Source organism: Phyllostomus discolor, chromosome 4 (genome assembly GCF_004126475.2).
Source record: "Phyllostomus discolor isolate MPI-MPIP mPhyDis1 chromosome 4, mPhyDis1.pri.v3, whole genome shotgun sequence".
Taxonomy (NCBI): domain Eukaryota; kingdom Metazoa; phylum Chordata; class Mammalia; order Chiroptera; family Phyllostomidae; genus Phyllostomus; species Phyllostomus discolor.
In genome coordinates, this window is record NC_040906.2 from 52,310,460 (window position 1) to 52,329,583 (window position 19,124).

General features: G+C 42.0%; 1 protein-coding gene across 1 annotated transcript in view; it reads right to left on the bottom strand.

Annotated features, from left to right (window-relative positions):
- MYO3B (myosin IIIB) overlaps nt 1-19,124 on the bottom strand; it is a 417,036-nt gene that overhangs the window by 85,724 nt on the left and 312,188 nt on the right. The gene's annotated exons all lie outside the window — the stretch shown is intronic.

Here is a 19,124-nt window from a genome sequence, read left to right on the forward strand (position 1 = left end):
GAAATGCTGAGTTGAATAGAGTTTAAGAGGTTTCCTTAATGCAGGCATGATATTTTACAGTCACAATACGTGTCTATGGATTTCCAAAGTAGGGTAGGGGGCAGGGAATGCAGAGTCTCCCGAAACTAATTTGACCAAGAACCTTAAAAAGTGATAACTTATTAACATCTATCAAAATGACTGTTACATGGAGCAAAGTGTGGACAAATCCACTGTGCTTCACCCCTAATTTCTTGTAATTGGCACACATTGTATCAAGTGTGATAATCATAACACACTTTTCAAATAGAAGCCAGCTTCTACAGTTCCTTTCAGGGGAACCTAGCATCTTACTGTATTTTGTCAGTGGAAGGCTGACTAGAGGCAGGAAAAGCTGGGCTCTAACCCCGGCCTCTAGGTCTCTAATCTCTCTCTCTCTCTCTCTCTCTCTCTCTCTCTCTCTCTCTCTTTCTCTCTCTCTCTCTCTCTCTTAGTTCTACACTAATAATCTTAGTGTTTATTTATACTGACAAATTCATTTTCTGAGAACAGTTCATGGATATTAGCTTCAAAATGCATCTATTTAGTAGACTATAGCAATAAACCCATTTTAAAAATATTACATCAATACGTGGGGAGAAGGGACTATGATGACATACTTAATTTGTGTGGATACTTGTTCAGCATGTCTCCCACTATGGAATGTAAGCTCCATGAAGGCAGGGACTAGATCTGCTTTATTTTATACTCTATGTCACACCTAATCCAGCAAATGGTACATTGTAAGTGGCTCAGTAACATTAGGCAAGTTGAATGAATACAAGAATGACTAGTGGACCCCAAATATGGGCCATGAAGATCAGTTAGTATACCCTTAACATTAAAATTAAAGTAATTAGCATTTATATAGCACTTCATATATGAAAATACTTTTATATATCCAATGAGAGTTTCACAACCATTTGAGCTAAGAGCTTTAATTATCCCTATTATATAGATGAAGAAACTGAAGTCCAGAGAGGGTAAGGGATTTCCCCGGGAATCAAGGCAAATATTCACCCCCCCCTATTGACCCCCTATTTTTCTAACTCCTGATCCTCTGCTCTTCCTCTGAACCAGTACACCTTCTACGCCCTTTGGTCTCTGTGCCTCAGCCCACGGGACTCATTCCTGTCATCCTAGGTATCATGTTTTGTTGTGGGCAATGCTCGCCCATGTTTTTATGTGTGTTATACATGGGATTATACCCCTTTATTACGCTCATGGTGTGTAATCATTATACCCATGTATAATGCACATCCTTATTTTTCTCTCAAAAATTTAGGCAAAAAAGTGTGCATTATACATGGCAAAATACAGTAAGTCCCAATGGCTGTGGGATACCTCAAGGACAGGCTCATCCTCTAGGAGTCCTGGTGAGATTAGAGAAAATCTAAGGAAGAGGGTTTGCCTGTTGAATCACTACGGAGACTCCAGTTTCTGCCTTTCCCGCTGCAACAAATAAATGCAGCTCTTGGGAACTCCTCTAGCTTGCATGGCTTCTCAGGATCGAAAGGCCAGTGGCAGACACCTTCCACCTCTGCTGGGGGTCCGCTCATCAGTTTGACTCCCTCCTCGTTCAAGTCTTTGGAAAAATCTAAAGCAGATTAACGTAATGTTTCTATGTGTTACTTGGTTTTAAAAAGGTGGAGGAGGGGTGGGTAATGTCCACAGGCAAATAGATGAGAAAATAGTTGATTAAGCAAAGTTAAGCAGGTTTCTTCTTGAGAGGCTTTCCAGAACTTTTAATTTAATAATACATACAGTGAAAACTCAGAAGAGGAAAAGAATGGGCAGCATTTCCCAGATGTTATTTCAGCAATGGAACCCTTCTCCCATGGAGCATGTCAGGGGTCCATTGGTTCTTGTAACATGCCTTCCTTATAACATGCCTTAGGAAACACCAATTTGGGCACTGCTTGTGTGAAATATTTTCCAATTTGCTTTTAAAAAGTGGTATACGTCAATATTCTTCAAAAGTGCAACTGCTTGAACTCCGCAGCCATTTCATCAGGCAGGTTGTCATTTGCCTCAGGGGTGAGACTGGCAGCAAGTGGACAACACTCTGCAGGGGTCACACCCAAAATACAGCAAAACACAATAATGACAAGCAGCCCACGCATACACGGCACCAGGCACCTGGCAAAGTCAGGATTTGCGGACAGCTCATGGAACACCTCCAACACCCATTTTACAGGAGAGGGGATTAGGACCAAGAAGCTCACGACTTCTTCATGTCATAACTAGTAAAGAGTTCAGCATGAGACCTGCTGATATAGAAAAGGAGACCCCAAAGGGAAATTACAGACTCAGGCAAGGATTATCAATTGCTGATAAAACCTTTAGACAAATGGTTGACAGGGAACGGGATATTCATATGGTGCCAAAAAACCACCATACACATTCCTTCCTTCAGGTCACAAGGGGAGCAGCAGGTAAGTGCCCCTTGGAGGAGTCAGGAGGTCACGTTGGATCAACCACGTTGATCCAATGCCAACCTCAGCACCACTCACGTCCAGACCACTCTGTCTTGTGATGTGAGGCAATATAAAGATTGCAACATCTCCCAGGATATTTATATTTTTTCTTCAGGTCAAAATCATTTAACTTGAATCTAATCAAAGCTTTAAATCTAATTTGCCATTTACCCAAAACACAGGGTACAGAGGGCAATCTAAGACCACAAAGAATCGAGCAGACAAATCTTAGAAGGTGAGCTACTTTACAGGATAGTTGGCTTGACCTCTACACCTGGGAAAATTTGACTATGGACTGGTACTAAATGATATTAAAGAATTATTCATTTAAAAAATGTGATAGTGTCTTGAATTTGTAGGAAAATTTAAAAAAAATAACACTGTCCTCAGCCTTCATTTGAAATCACATGCCAAACGGCAGAAGCAGAGATTGGGTTACCGAAGGGTAGTGAATAGGAGGTCGTTTCTCTATGTAGCTTCGCTGCGTACGTCTAGGGCTCTTCCAGCCTCTCCGAAGCCGTGACTGGAGTCTCAAGCAGACTGCCTCCAGGGCCTGGATGCCTGGCTGCTCGCTGCCATCAGTTCATTGAACTCTGAGTTCTAGGGGTGACAGTAACTCTCAGCCACCATAGAGAACCCTTCTGCTGGGCATCTGCCTTGAAAACACCCCAAAATGAAACTCGTGTCTAATTCCTTCTTCAGAAACCTTGATCCCAGTACAAGTGGGTGAGAGGCAGAATGAGGGCTGCAGAGCTCCTGAGTACACGGCTGCCGAGAATGCCCCAGCATCTTTCTTCCTCTGCAGCAAAGATCCACGAGGACAGCTGGCTTTGTCATGCTGGGCTGGCGGCACTAGGTGAAGTCACTCTGTTTAGGTGACTGACGCTCTGCTTTGTGGCTCCAAATTGCAGTTTGCCTGTTTGTTGAGGGGTGATGCTATTGGGGGGAGCTGAGTTGCACTAACTAAACTTGAAAGAATCATATTTGGAAAATTGAATGCCAGTGTGTGATTTTACAGCAAGTGGTGTAATCTGGACTACACTTTCCCCCTCACTAATCAGTTGATATGCTCTGGAGAATGAATTACACATCAGAATTAGAACAAAGGAAGCTGGTCTTGTAACTGGCCTTTTTTGCTTTAGGGTTAGAGTCAATAACATTTTTCTTGGATGGGAGTAGAGACACTCTGGTTATTTTCTGATTCTCCATTTTCTAAACTTCATTTAAATTTCTTTGTGTGATTTTTATTAACTTTGATAAAATTGGCAAGATGATCTTATCTTCGATCAATTATAATTTAAAATGGTTTCTGAAGAAACTGAGAAACCCATTAGTCATTCACACTTGAGAGCATATTCTAATTTCAAAGCAGGATAGGTTGAAGCTAATTCATTGTGGGTTGATTTTCCTTAGTTTCCTGCTGTCTCTAGATTTGCAAATAGTTCTCATTGTATACTCATGTCTTACTTGACAGACCTGGGAGGAAGGCTCATCAACATAACCAAGCAAATTTATTCCTGCTTCTTGTATTTTATACATGGAGAGTTTAGTAAGAGGTCAATTTCTTGTTCCGAAGAAGCAGTGGTCCATCCACCCTGCAAAAGATATGCTCAGACCAAGATTTCTTTTTAACATAGTAGGATGTAAAGTTTTAGACAAGTCATATGACTTCCCTTATGGAGGTTATTACAGTGAAAGATCATAGAAAACATAAATATCTTCAGAAATGGTTTCAGTAAGTTCAAGTTCTGAAGGTAGATTAAGACATTTAAGGCACGACATCAGAGAAGGGGACACTGCCCTGGTGAAACATTCTTTGCCCACCTCGGAGCTAACCAGTGCTCACAGGATGTCCATATGAATTGGCCACAGGTTGAACCCCGATTGGCAACTCGAGTGTTCTTATTTAGTTCTTACACGGAATGTGAACATTCTAAGGGCTGCAGGCATAAATGTGGAACAATACATTTGAATCTCTCCACGTTGTCACTATGGATCTGCTCTTCTCTGGTTTGCATCAGCTACGTGTCAGTTCATGTTTTTATGTTTATTTAAATAGCATTGGAGGCACAGAGGATTGTAAGGTAATAAAATGTTTTAAGGACACAAATTACTGTGTTAAGTTCAAAGTCTCCCAAAATGTCTAAGCTAGTGCATCTTTTATTACAAAGACTGGAAAGCTAGGGTTTCTAAAGTGCTGTTTTGTGTTCTATATACTACCACCACCACAACAAATAAGCATTTGCCAAACACCCACTAAATCTCTTTAGATCTTCATACTTTCACGCTTCTGCCTGGGATGCCATCTCCTTTCCTGCTCACAGGACCATCACATCCTCACCATTTAACTTAGGTATCAGGTTCTCTGAAGAGTCTTTCCTGCTCCAACCCCACCCTGGCCACCTCTTCTACTCTGGGCAGAGTTGGAGGCTCCCATGTATATTTGCATAAACTGTTGGGCATAAATACACTAAACAGTTGGTTCCAGAACTGACTTGTTTCATGTCACCTGACCAATTAAAAGTGTGTGCACATCACCTACTGAAGGTGACCTTTAATGGAGTTTGATCAAGGGAGAGAGAGCAAAGAAGAGCAAGTACCACTTGGCTTTCGAGACACTAGAGCGGTGGCAGACATCTGTTGGTGCGTTCATCGGTTTTGTCTCTTCTTCTTTATATTTTAGTTGGTGAAAGTGCTCCAAATTCCCACATGGTCTGAATAGTCACCTGTCACTAATCAACATTCTTTAAAAGAACTGATGCAAAATGTTTCACTTTTTTCCTTTTTTGGATTAAAAATACTTTTTTCTGATTAAAAATGATATATATTCACTGATGTACTCTATGCATTACAGATATTCAAGAGAAGAAAATGAAGATCGGGGATCACCTCCACACCCAGATATAATTACGGTTAGCGCCTTGGTGTATGCTTTGTCAGATGCTTTTCTATGCACATAATATACATTTAAAAACAATGGCTTATAATATATTTACTACTTTAACCTACCTTTTGTAATTATGAGTATCTTCCCATATACTTGTGTTTAATGTACACATATGCAAGTATGCACGTATGCCATATTTATGGCTGTGTAGTATTTCAGTAGGTGATTATCATAAGTGGTTTAACTAATACCTTATTTTTGGATATTTAAGGTGTTTTCAGTTTTACCACATTATAAATAATGGATCATTAAATATTCTGTGCATGTAGTTATGAGTACTTGTCCAGTTATTTCCCTAGAATAAATCTTAATGTAAGGCTATTAGGTCAAAGGTGAGCAAGTTGGTTTTTTTTTTTTGCTTAAGTCTTTTGAATTAAATCATCAAATTTTTCTTTATAAAGAAAAAAACAAAATGAAACAAAACACATATCCACAAAATTATGAAAGGGCCCATTTCCCATCATGTCACCAATGCTGGCTAGTATCGGTCTCTTTAATTTTGCTTACCTCTTGGGGGAAAAAAAGTACATTATTATTTTAATTGGCATTTCTTGATTTCCAAAGAGGGAAAACATTATTCCTGGGCTTTAATATATGATGTGAAGGAAATACAAAGAGCATAGGAAAAGTGAAAACAAATAATAATACTGTAAAATAAAATGACCACTTTTGTAGAAAAAAGGAAACTAGAAGGCATGATCACAGCTTTTCTATTATTTTTTCTCATTAGGTTTGGTAACTTTTATAGGGATTTTGAATGCACACCCTACATCAAACTCCTGATAAGTATCATTGCTGAATGAGTGGAACACGCATGCTACACTTAAATACTTATATATATGGATTTTGTTTTTGCTCTTAGAGACATAATTATTTTAAGTTTTAGAATATGTCTTGAGGACAAATTCATCAAAAGGACTAAAAAAGGCTGATAAATGTTTCATAATGCCACTGCTCTATGTTAGCACTACTTAGGTTTATGTACTTATGCTATTTTCCAAATCCCACTGAGCCCTTTAAATGTAATATGTTTGCCTCATTTCTTTTGCCTAACCATGAGCACATTCAGCATTAATTTGCCACCGCTTGCATTCTCATTTTTTTTTCCTACTTCACTACTTTTGTGCAGGCAGCTGTCACTATGTGAAGTCTAGGGGAGGCAGAAGACTTTTCTTCCTTCTGCTGAGACTGCTCGCTTTGTTGGACAAAAGGACACCTGAGTGTAAAACCTACTCCAGTTTTTTGATGGCAAAGTGGCTGGAGAAATCCCAGCCTCAGGCCCAGCGATAGATTTAAGATGCAGGAGTGAGCACCATCACCTGAAATAACGCGTGGTCATGGGCTGAAGGCCGCAGCACAGCCAGAATGGCTGAACAGCGGTTTACTACACTGAGGACTTGAATGGGTCGTCTTGCTAATCATTACCTCAGTGCTAGCAGCATCGGTACCTCCAGGGTGCCCATTTCACAGGCAGTGTGAGCTATGTAACCTGTCCAGGTCACACCAAGATACAAACCCAGATCTGGTAGACACGAAGTCGATGCTGTCAGCATCCAGTGCTGTTTCATTACTGGACTCTTCCAGACAGTCGTCATACAATTGCATTTGGAGCTTAAGGAATGACACCTGGGGAGACTAATGTTTCGTTCCAGAAACTTGCAGGAGGCAGATTAAATTAAGCCCAGCTGTATCTGCACGTACCTCTTGACCCACGGCCTGCTGACCTTTTGCTTACCTTGTGTCTGTGGACTAATACGAAAAGTATGCTCACCTGTACTACTCTCATGGCTCTAATTTGGTGGCAGGCCTTCTGAGATTCTGTATGATTATAACAATGATGTAAATTACATGCACGATACAAGGTTCTCAGAGCCTCACAGGCATCGTTCATTCATCCCACAAACACCTATTGAGCACCTTCAATTTGTCTCCTACTGTTATTGGGGATGTAGCATAGGGATGGTATTGAGATCCTACATTCTAGATGAGGCAGATCATAAATTAAGAAATAAATAAAAATGAAAACATAAATAAAAATGGAAGTAACTACCAAAGAAGAAAATTTAAGCAGGGAAGGGGTACAGGGAGTGCTGGAGGCAGAGTCTGTAATTTTAGACTGAGTGGCTACAGAAGGTGAATCCGCAGGAAGTCCATAATAAAGGAATAGAAATCGATGTATTTGAATATGTTTTTAACCTAAAGCTCTTAGAGGGTAAACAATTATATGTTATGGCACATAGAGATCGGAGGACTATTGTAAACACTTGGTAAAGGTTTAGCAACACACTTCATCATACATATTCATGACATACAAATACATATTCATGATATATTTGTTCCAAAGAACTTGGGCTAGTATTGCCGGATAAAATAGAGGCCACTCAGTTAAATTTGAATTCCAGGTACACAATGCGTAATTTTTTAGTATACAGTTTTTCAAATACTTCTTGGGACATGCTTAAACTGAAAAAAAAATGTGTTGTTTATATAAAATCCAAGTTTAAGTGGGTATCCTGCATTTTCATTTGCTAAATGTGGCAACCTCAACTTGGACAAATCAAGTACCTCAGCCCCTTCATCAGCAAAATAAAAATAAAAATTCTTGCCAAGGATTACATTTGTTCTTTCAGGCAGAACAAAATAAAAACATAAGACAATAGGATTTCCAAAGGATTAAATTTTTAAAAGTATGCACAGTCAGAATTTTGAAATAAAACACACACTTAGGAAGGTGTTATACTTATTGGTTATAACTTTGTACTTTTAAAAGACAAATCCCTGAATCTGGAAACTTCAGGCTTGACAGAAGGGACAATGATAATGTCTGGTGTATAAAGTAGTCCTTTCTGTAACCCGTCTCTCCTCTGGGTGGGCTCACAAGGTAACTTGTGAGTTGAGTTACTTGTAACTCATAGTTGTAGCATTTTAAAGACTGAATTAGGCCATGGCATAGATCTGTGGAGGCAAAGGAAACCTCGGGGACCATTTACTACATCTTTTTCATGCTGTAAGTGGGGAAACTGAGTCCAGGGGGAGAAGGGGTGATGTGACTTGTCCAAGTGAGGCAGAGGGGAAGAGAAAGGTCTAACACCCACATTCCTTGCACAGTGCTTTTGTCACCCCCCAAAGAGAAGCTTTCTTCCTGTACTAATTCTCAAAGCAGCACTCAGGTCGGGGGGGAAAAGCAGCAAGGAGCTCTACCCTGAGGTGTGTGATGAGTGTGCACCAAATGATGAGGCCCTAAGACAGGTGAGGTGGGGGTGTGAGGGGAGGGAGGAACATTTTAGGGAACTTTAAAAAAATGGAGTGAAAAAGTCTAAACCAGATTGTGGGTGGAGACTAATCAGCAACGTCACCACGGAGGAGCTGCAGGGCAGACACCACGTGGTGGGACACCGACGTGGGCAGACTCTAAGGTGCGGCAGGACGAGTGTCAGGCTCTGAAGAGAAAGTGGCTCATGAACTGCCCTGGCTAAAGGGAGGAAGTAGCACTAACTTATTTTTTAATTTTAACTTTTTATTTTTAATTAATTTCAGATTTGTAGAAAAGATACAAGAATAGGAGAGGGAATTTTGTATATTTCTTTGCAGATTCTCCAAATATTAGCAATATACACCTTTACTTCATTTCCTCTCTCTCATTATGTGTATACTGATATCTATACATACACACATATAGTTTTTTTCTGAACTATTTGATTGTCAGTTGCACTTCATATCATACTCCCTTATCCCTAAATACTTCAGTGTGTGTTTCTTAAGAGCAAGGGCATTTTTTGTCTATAATAATCAAAATCACAAAGTTAATATTAATATAATACTATTATGCAATGTATAGCTTGTATTCAGATTTTGCCAATTGTGCCCCTGATGTCTTTATAGCAAAAGAAAATCCTGGATCATGCTCTGAATTCCACTGTCAAGTTCCTTGAGTCTCCTTTCACCGGGAACGGTCCCTCAGTCTTCTTCCGTGTTCCACTGTGAGGCCTACAGGTCAGTCATGTTGGAAGAGGTCCCTCTGTTTGGTCTGCCTGCTGCTTCCTCGTGATTAAATTCAGGTTACGCACATTTGGCAAAAAACCCACAGAAGTGGTGTTGTATTCTTCTCGGTGCGCCCCATCAGAAGGCACGTGCTGTCAATTTGTCCGATTACTGGTGGTCCTGACTTTCATCACTTGGGTAAGGAAGGGGGTTTCTGCCAGGTTTCCCCATCGTCCTTTTGTAATTAATGAGTATCTTATGGAGACTTACTCTGAGACCATGAAAATAGCTGTTACAACTTAAACTTGCACACCAGTTTTAGCATCCATTGATGATTCTTGCCGGAAACAACGATTACTTTGGTAGCTGCCAAATGGTAATTTTCTGTTTTTATTATTTCTTCTGTATTTATTACTTGACGTTCTATTGCAGTGAAAAGCTTACTCTGTTTCTCCCTCCTCCCCTCCCTCCCTTTCTCTTTTCTTTTTTTCCTCTTCTTTCTTTAGCTCTCTCTCCCACACTCAATCTCTTTCTTTCTATCAATGTGGTTCATGAATTCTTATTTTATTCCATATACTATGTTTTTTATCACTTTTTACTCTGACTCAATTTGGCACTGGCTTAATTTTAAAGATTTGGGAGTAACAGACTTCAAAATGAGTACTTCAGGGAAAAAGTATAATACTAAGGGCTACATAAAGAAAGGTGGGTTCCTCAGAGATAACAACAATACCTCTCCCTACCGCCGCTAGCCAGGAGTGCTTTTGTGTGTCAGATGGGGTGTCACACACTTTGTGTATGTTAACTCTTTTAACATTCATGACCTGGTCAGGGAGATGTCGGGTCATTTCTTCTCCCATTTAAAGATGAGGAAACGAGGGCTCTGAGAAAATAAGTAGGCCATCAAGATCTCACCCTTAGCAGTCGAAGGTCTAGTGGACTCCAGGCCCCTGCTCTCGACTACCACACAACCCTATAAATAGGTGTGGAAACCCTCAGGAAACTGTAAGGTCTTAGAAAGAAGGCCAAACTGTTCCTTAAGGGGGCTGGACATTTTTTCCAAGATCTAAAGAGTCATCTGAACTTTTTTCATTTTTACAAATGGGGCAGTTGGAACTGTCTACAAGTCTGTCATCACTCTAGGAACTTCCCCAACCTGCTTGGTGGAAACCGGCCAGCCCTGCTTGAAATCCAGCGAGGAAAACATAAAGAAAGAGCTCATTTGTGCCAGTGTCAGCTGACAGAGACCCAGAAAGACGTGTCTTGGCCAAGTTACCCAGGGAATCATCCCCGTGGGTCAAGACAAGTAAAAGCCAAACTCAGGAAGAGAGGAGAAAACTAAGTGAACAGTACAGCAGAGGTTGTTTAAGAAGTTCAGTGTCTGTCTGATTCCATAGATCCCGGGTGACAACAGGGGTGCAGCCTTACCCTCCCAGCAGGCTAACAGACCAGATCCTTCTTCCTGCTACACTAGCCCCGCCTCCGCCGCCGCGCCACCGCACCACCACGCCACCGCACCACTGCACCACCGCCTTTAATACCAAATTTTAGATTTCCTGAGGACGAGGTTAGGGGAAAGAAGTATGTATGCGGCATGCCAGTGAAACTAAGGCAAAGCACAGTTGGATCTGAGAATAATATCTCTTCCCTCCCAGAGGAACAAACTAAAAATAAAAGACGAGGTGCTTCCTGCCAGCCAGTAAATCCAATAAGCAGAGAAGATGCCTCAACCTGGCGCTGGGTAGTTAACAGTCAGCCTGACTCCCTCCACCAGAAAGCGGCCATGTGGTTCTCAGAGCTAACAGCTGCCAAGCAGAACCCCTCAGATTAACCCATAGGTGGTGTTGAACCACTTCCCATTAAGATATTTGCAAAGCAAACAAAAATGATAGCCTCAGTCTGAGTGCTGGGAGCCGGCCAGGAGCGCTGGCTGCTCTTGTTGACACGAAGCGCTCTCCGGGGAGGGTCTGTGCCAGAGCTCAGAAGGCCACTCCTGCCTGCGTCTCCAGACTGTTGATCTTAGGCCATTAGAATCCCGGTATCAGGGACTGTTTATTATCTAATTTCCCAATCACAGCAGTCGCCAGAGCTCTGTTTCACCAGAGCTCTCTATTCCTCTCTGTTTCCCGACCTGACCCACACCATTCAGATGAAAAGAAAAACTTCAACCCTCCTCCTGTTTTGTCTACTCATCAAGGAGACAAGTCTGAGAAGTTACTGAGATGCACAGAGAGAGAGTGTGTGGCGTGACTACTGTCAGCAGTGTCTGTGGCAAACACTTGCTCAGGTTCCTTCTTAATTTAAAGTGACTGGGGCAATGCTTATGGGAAGTATGCTGCCATATCTGCGTCCTACAGGTAGGAGCCAAGAGCCCTTTCATTCACACAACACCCTTGGAACTGAAATGCTAATATGTTTTCCCTTCTAACCCAATGAAGAATATGAAATAAAGTTAATGTCTGTTGAAATGTACAAAGTTTATCTTTTTTCAACCTGTAGGATTATACTCTTGTTTTTTTCTTAAGTGTCACAACGAAATACTTTTATACAGAATTCATTTTTACGCAAATATTGTTTCCAACTTGAGTAAGTTTTCTTTTCTCAAGTTTCTTCTTTCAAAATAGCCTCAGTATGCAAATGTATTTTGGTCAAAAATTCACTCTGAGTCTGAATATAGCAAAGCTTTGATGAGGATGCAACAAAGTAGATGTCAGAGATGTGCTGAATTCTTAGAATTTCCTACACCCACAAAATGGGCCATGTAGGAAGGGAACAAGGGGTGGTGAAGTGATCAGAAGAATTTGCCAGATTTTGTCATTAGTTGAAATTGTCCTTTAGCTTATAAACCAGAGCTTTAAGAGATGTAGGTATTGATTGTGGAAGGAGAGAGAAAGAGGGGGAGAGAGAGAGAGAGAGAGAAAAGAAGAAGAAGAAGAAGAAGAAGAGGAAGAAGAAGAAGAAGAGGAAGAAGAAGAAGGAGGAGGGGGGAAGAGGGGGGAGGAGGGGGAGGGGGAGGAGGGGGAGGGGAGGAGGAGGGCGGAGGAGGAGGACAACGACAACAAGGATGAGGAGGAAGAGAAATGAGAAAAGAAGAGGAGAAAAGAAAGGCAGAAGGAAAGGGAGAGAGCTAAAGAGAGATTGAGATTTCTTTAGAAAAAGTAGAGGTATTACTTTTTTTTTAATAAAAAAGAAGAGAGCCACTTGACACTTAAAATACAAAGTTAAAGAGCAACTTTCTAGACTCTTGAATATATCTTTGAGGTTTTAGAGGATGCTGATCCAAATAAAATGAAATGCTGTTGGACCCAAGTGCTCTGTGAATATGCAAGTTTTCCAGACACGTGAGTCCAACCTTGCCGGTCAACTTTGTACAGCGCATGCCATCATTTGCCAATGCCAATGTGCTGAGGGATAGATGGACATAAGCACAAAAGTTCATATCCACAGGTGGGGTGGTGTCACAACTTCAGCTATGTATAAATATGTTGGACATACCAGAAGTTGCTTCTCATACCAAACTATGCAACTTGTTTTTGGAGATGTACCAGGTACAAAAACACTGCCTTGAAGTGTGAATCTCATGTAGGATGGGTGGTCAGGGTACCAAGCCAAACATGTATTCTCATATCACTTATGATTAAGTTCATTACATGCTGGTTCAGAGCAACTGACCATTAAATTAAGATATTAACCACAGACAGCTGTCTGCCAATAACTGAGTTTCTTAAAAAAAAACAAACAAACACAACATAATTAAGCACCTTCCCAAACTTGGGGTTTATTTTTGAGGTAGGAAGGTAAATCCATGACAGAAAAGTGACACAGTGTTAATAACATTTCCCTTCATTTATTTTGTTAGCACTGTTGGCTTTTTGATAAAGCTAGCTTCCTACTTTGTCAAAAATTAATTATGCTCAGATCAAACTCAAGATAAATAGAAAGCATTTTTTGAGAACAAAGTAGTTAAATTTAGCTTTGGACCCAACAAAAATAAAAATTCAAGGATTGCTTATTCATTCATCAATTCATCAATTACTTTTATTTTATGTTTATTGTGGCCAAAGATTCTAAATTTGGTAAGTCATATAAAATGAGTGACAGATCATTTCAGCCCTGGAGTTTATTACCCCATGGATTATACAGTAATAACAGCTAACATTTTTGTGCACTTACTACATGCTAGGTAGCCTTCTAAAAATGTTCTATGGTTTATTCTCATAACAGACATACAAGGTAGGTACCATTATTAGAAATATGCTTAACTTGCCCAAGGTCATTGAGTTAATTGGATACAGAACCTGGGCCTAAAAGAGAAGCAATTTGGCTTCAGAGTCTGTAGCCTAAACTGTTTCCTCTACCTGAATGGTAGGCAGAAATCAAACTCAGATGATGGTGGGGCCGGGCCATGAAGTAAGTAGACCAGTGAGTTGGCGTCAATGGAAAACAGCCTCTACTTAGTTCCAGCAGATTGTTGCTAATTACTCCAATTTTTCAAGAGCCATCAGACATCTGATTATATGAAATCTTTCTATTTTTATATGGTAGAAACTAATTAAAAGTTTCAAAAACATTGTGCAGGCCAAACAAAATAAAAAGTATGCAGACTGCATTTTATCCAGTGACTGCAGGTGTGCAACTTTTGGCTTCTATGATAAGGGCCAAACATTTTGTGCTGCTTTTAAGGCCTCTCATATTCTGGCTCCCTCCCGCCTCAGTCCCTGCATCACGCCACTGCCACATCCCACCCTCAGGCTTCACCCCGATGGACACCTCGCCCTTCCAGAGTCTGTACCCCCCTCCCCCTGCCTGCATATCCTGCCTTGCGGTGGCCCACTCTATTTCTCCCACATGGGAGGCTCTTCTCCTGGCTCTAGTCTGCTTCAAGGCCCTGCAGGAGGCACCATATAGGTGAGGCCTTGAAGGATGTGTAAAGTATCAAAAGGTAAAGGAAGAACTGGCAAGAGTATTCTCTTCAGAAGGAACAGCATGAACAGATATACAGAAACAGGAAAACAAAAGACATGTTGAAAACCACCAAGCAGTTCCAGATATTTTGAAAGAGGCCTCTGGTCCCTGGAATCCGGTCGCATGAAGAGAACACTGATTGCTGACATTCCTGACATCCTCAGTCCTTCTAAAAGGGTCCTTTGCATAAGGATCACTGATGATTTAAAGTTTGTTGAAATAGTTCAGATAAATATTTATGTACAGCCATAAGCAAATCCACAAGGAAAAATATAACTCAAAACAGATTTTTCCTTGAAGCTCCTTTCAGCTGGTGATAAAGTTTCTGGCTTCAAAAAGGTTTTGAAAATAAATGTGACCAATTAATATTTTTTAAAGTCTAGAAACTCTAAGAAGGCACGGACAATCAAGTAAGCTCTGAAAGTTGTCATTTAAGGGTGTGCCTGTGGAATCCTGGCCATATTGGCAAGGGTGAGTCTTGGGTTCAAAGTCAATCCAGATTTATCTCTGAGATAAGTGCCAGGAACACAAAAAAGTAAAAATTTGGAGCGTGAGCATTGTTCAAAATGCCTGAAGTGCTGGAATCTTCAATGTTTATTTTCATCTACACCTCTAGAACTAAGTCAGAAGGGTCTTGACCCTTCATTTCAGGTTGGCTTTACAGAAACCTTTTAACTGTTAGAAATTCTACTATTGCTGTGGCTACTCCTCTCACTACGACCCACAGCAGCTCACCATCATCCCTTAGTGAGCATTCATTTTGTGTGGAGAGCTGGGATCATCTCTCATCCTCACAGTCATTTCCTTTTTGCAGCCTAGGATACTAAAGTTCAGAAAGATAAGGGACCTTGCCAAAGTCTCCTAATTTGCAAGTAGTTGATCAAGATTTAAACCCAGGTCTGTCACCAAAGCTCACCTGCTTTCTACCCGGAGAAAATAACACAGAGCACTTTCTCTACCACATCCTCAGCACTTTATAGCAACAGGCCGCCAGCCCTGTCGGGGCTCCTTCTGCCCTCTGGTGCCACTGGGGTCCTCTGTGAATGCTTTAGTGCACTAGCTTGGCCACAGTGTAGGGAATTTGCTGGAGGGAGTGGAAGTGGGAGGAAAAAATTAGCATGGGAATTAAAGGGTGGGTGAGGAAACATCTCCTGATACTGATATAAAAGAAAAATTTTGTTTAATCTTCTTAGCACTGCCACATATTTCTGCAGTGACCCCCCAGGCAGAATATTTGTCAAGATGTGTGGCAATCTGTACTGCACAGCCCACATGAAAATCTGGCCCACAGTCGGCCCTGAGGGGAGGCTGTTCCTCTGGCTCATCCATTCTGAGGTCAGCCCAATTGGCTCCAAGCCCCAGAGCTGCAAGGATGACACACAGGAGAAATATGTGTTCGCTCTCCCCTCTTGCGAGGTGCCAGCTCCCTTCACGCTGCCTGAGTCACGAAGGTCCCCATCGCTCTGAGTCTAAACACTCATTGAAGTGGCCCACAATGAGGTGGCTTCTAAGCAGGGTGGGGTGGGGGTGTTACAAGCTGCAGGGTAAAAACATCTGCACCAGAATTATCAATCTCCTGTGTCCCTCATAGGGGCTTCTTTTCACAGGACAACAGGCTAGCTAAGCTAAAGAATGCCATATAAAAGCTTTGTGAGAGATCTGGCATATGCAGGTCAAATTAAATTAAAGGGCATAATCCTTCCTATTGTACTTATCAGCATTAAAATGGAGGATTACCGTCCTGGGAACAAAGCCCCTGTGACAGAAAAGAGCGTTTCCATTCTGTCATACACTGTACAGGCTCCTGTAGGAAGCTGAGCAGAGAAGTGCCACTCCAACCACTGACTTCTTGCAGCCTGAGGTTGCCTTTTCCCTCACCAGGTGAACCCCGCCCCACCTTGCACAGACGGGAGCCCCTTTCCACGAGGCCATAGGCTTTTGCCCAAGGTTCAGTGCTGGAATTCTGCACCAATCACAGGGAGATAGTTTTATGCCAATCAGATTTATTCTTTAGCTGGTTGTGATCTAAGATTTGCTGTAATAAAAGTTAGAGAGAACAGAGAGAGAGCTAAAAAAGCTCTGGCTTAAGAATTTGGGGCCTGAAACCTAGAGGGACATTGGAATGTACTGGTTAAAAGTTTGGACTCCGCAGTCAGAAGGCCTGTGTTCAAATCCTGACTCTGTCACTTTAAGTAACATTGGCAAGTTACTTGTCATCTCTAAATGTCAGAAATTATAAAACATAGACCTCTCCCATAGGGTTGTTATGAGGATTAAATAGAATAATGCATGTAGGAGATCGTTAAGGAATAGCAAATATTAGTTGTTCTTGTTGGAGACGGAATATCGGATTCAAACCTCCAAACTGTGATTTATTCTCTCTGTGACACTGGGTGACCCCCAGTAACTTGAAGTCATTAATTCCTCCCCAAAGGCTGGTGTGAGAATTATGTGAGATGACAGTGGGAAAAGACGTGACATCACAATAAATGTTGGGTGAATCTGAATGATGACCTCAACATTCTTGTTCACAGCAATATTTCTTGTCCTGTCTGGGTCTTCCTTATGAACTCTTCCTTCTGATATTGCCTTCCTTTCATTTTTCCCTAGTACCTATCTGCTCCTATTGCTACCCCTTTAGGAATCTTCTGGCATACTTTGTTGGTTGCTTCCCAATATCTTTATTCTTTGCCTACTTTCTCCTGAAGAAGCTGAAAATGCCCACACTCACTTGCCCACACTCACTTACCCATACTCCCTTGTAGCTCTCCTGCAGAGCCTTCTCTGAAAGTTCTGGCCAATGAAATGTGAGGGGAGCATGCTGGGGACTTCTGAGAAGGCATTCCTTTCTGACAGAAAGCCACTTCTGAGGAGAGCCCCCTTACCATCCACCTCTTCCTACCTTCTTCGGGTATTGCTATGTGAGGAAGTGATGCTCAGCATTGCCTCGGCCACTTTGTGACTGTAAGTGGGAGCAGCACTCATGTGCTGAGATAACAGAGCAAAGGGATGAAGAAGCCTGTGGCTGATCTGGCACTGGAATTTTTTGTCTTCAGACCTCTTATTCTGAGGAATCCTTTAATGTCTGGGGTGGAGGCTCAGTTTCTTGCTGCTGTAAGCATCATCATTAGCATATCCCAGCTCTCAGTATGCCCATCATGCCCCCACTCCACAAAGTCCTTCCTTTCAATCCTGGGTTGATCCATGGTGCCTTGAAGTGACCATCAGACACAGAGGGGAAAATGGGCAGCAGCCCCTGGGGTGGGGAGGTCCAGACACACTATCTGATGAATTACCCTGGACTTTGTTGTTGCTGCCACCACCCAAAATTGAGAAGAAAGAACATGTTTCTCATAAAAATTTAAGTTCTGAGATGGTTGCCATAGAGGATCGGGGTTGGGGGACTGGGTGAAAAGGGGAAGGGACTGAGAAGTACAGATTGGTAGTTATGAAACAGTCATGAAGATGTAAAGTACAGCATATGAAATACAGTCAATAATATGGTAATACCTACATATGGTGCCAGGTGGGGACTGGAAACATCAGGTGGAACACTTTGAAAAAGTATATGATTGTCTAACCACTATGCTGTACACCTGAAACTAATACAAAATAATATTGAATGTAAACAGAAATTAAAAAATAAAAAAGAAAGAAGGGGAAAATCTGAGTTCCAAAAGAGTGGTCTTGGAAGTCAGCTTGATAAACTCAGTGCATGCACCGCAGACGGGAAGGAGCGAGACTCGGCCCTTGCCCCCGGGGAGCTGACCTGCCGGCACACAGTCAGCACACTGCCAGGGGAAACTCGAAGACTGCAGAGCGTGACTAACCAAGGAATGGTCTGAGGACCCCGTCTGTGAACTGTTACCCCCCACAGTATCACAAGGAGCTGGTGCCAGATGTAAACCAATTCATCACCAAGTAGCTTGTTTATTCAGCTGATACAAGAGTTGAACCAAAAGGAATGGGCCGAGAAAACAGAGGTGGGTGCACTGGTAGAACAATATAAAGTCTGGCCACAGGGAGCCATAGCAGAGAGGGTGCATATACATTCCTACAGGTGGTGAGTCCCGAGGACAGATTGGGGCAAGATAGGGAGGGGCTTGCTATAGCAGACTGAGAAGTCTGGACCTCTTTTGGTCTAAAATGGGAAGCCATTAAAGTTCTTTGAAAAGTCAGAATATGCTTTAGGGCAATTGATCAGGTGTCAGAAATGAAAGCTGGTCTGTAAAGAGGAGAGAACAGAGGGAAAGAAGAGATAATGGCAGGCCTGGACCAAGGAAGGACACTAAGAAAATAACTGAGGGTGGTAGTAAGTGAGAGGCAGAGATCAAAAATGACTGCCGGGTTTGAAGGCCAGAACATGAGAAAGTGTCTGTGCTCTTGCAGACGTGGCAAGGTCAGGTGAAGGAGGTGCTTTGCAGAGGGCTTTTCCGTGAGGCCCTGGGATGCAAACAGGAATACGTGGTCAGTAGGCACTGGGTGTTAAAGTGTGGGGCTCAGAGCAGAGACCTGAGAATCATGCTCACAGAGCTAAGAATTGACACCAGAATACACCCATGGGAGAAGATGTCATCCAGGTAGAAAGCAGAGCGAGAAGAGTCAAGAACTTGAGAACTGCCTGCATTTCAATGGTGGGTGGAAGAGAAAGGAGGAGGATGGAGACCAAGGACATCCTGGAGGAAGAACCTGAAGACAGCAGAACCGCAGACACCTGTAGAAAAGTGGGGTTCAGG